This window comes from Rhagoletis pomonella, unplaced genomic scaffold (genome assembly GCF_013731165.1).
Source record: "Rhagoletis pomonella isolate Grant_MI unplaced genomic scaffold, Rhpom_1.0 Rhpom_scaffold_00003, whole genome shotgun sequence".
NCBI classification, from domain to species: Eukaryota; Metazoa; Arthropoda; class Insecta; order Diptera; family Tephritidae; genus Rhagoletis; species Rhagoletis pomonella.
Genome location: NW_023458557.1, coordinates 5,966,988 through 5,967,658, shown reverse-complemented (window position 1 = coordinate 5,967,658; position 671 = coordinate 5,966,988).

Below are 671 nucleotides of genomic sequence, written 5' to 3'. Positions count from 1 at the left end.
TGCATAGCTCAAAATACGAATTTCACTTTCGATCTTCGATATCCAGCGTCTTAGGTAGAATGAGGTAGGTAAAAATCCGTTATTTTTTTCCTTTATTTGTGCTGATCCCTTATGTTTAAATATTTTGTTTTTGAATAGGCCTTGTGGATCTAATGTTCGCAAGTGCAAGTAAAGCTAAATTTTCTTCACTTCATGCCCAACGTTTCGCTAAATTTCCCTAGCTTCTTCAGGGGCGGAAATCTTTATTAAAAACAACAACAAACAAAAACATGTAAACAATTTAAAATATGGTACACAAAAGTCATTTTCCATGTACATACATATGACAACGTGGTATTCAACCTTGAACAAGTTATATACATACATACAAGAAGCTAACCAAAACTTACATATTTATGTATACGTGTATAAAACAAAAAACTTAAGATATAAATCAGTACCAGTCGCTTTTAGTACACTTGTCATACTGATTTGTGCTCATAAACATTACAAGTAACCAGCCGCAATGTCGTTTGTGTCTTCTTTTTTGTTCACTGTCTTTTCTCTGCTTTGCATAATACGAAGGCTTTCAATCGAGTATTTCACTTTTTCTCTTTTCAATGTCTACGATTTTTGCATTGGTTAGATCAGCTGTGTGGTAGCTCGCTAGTATATGTTGTGCTAGCGCAGTA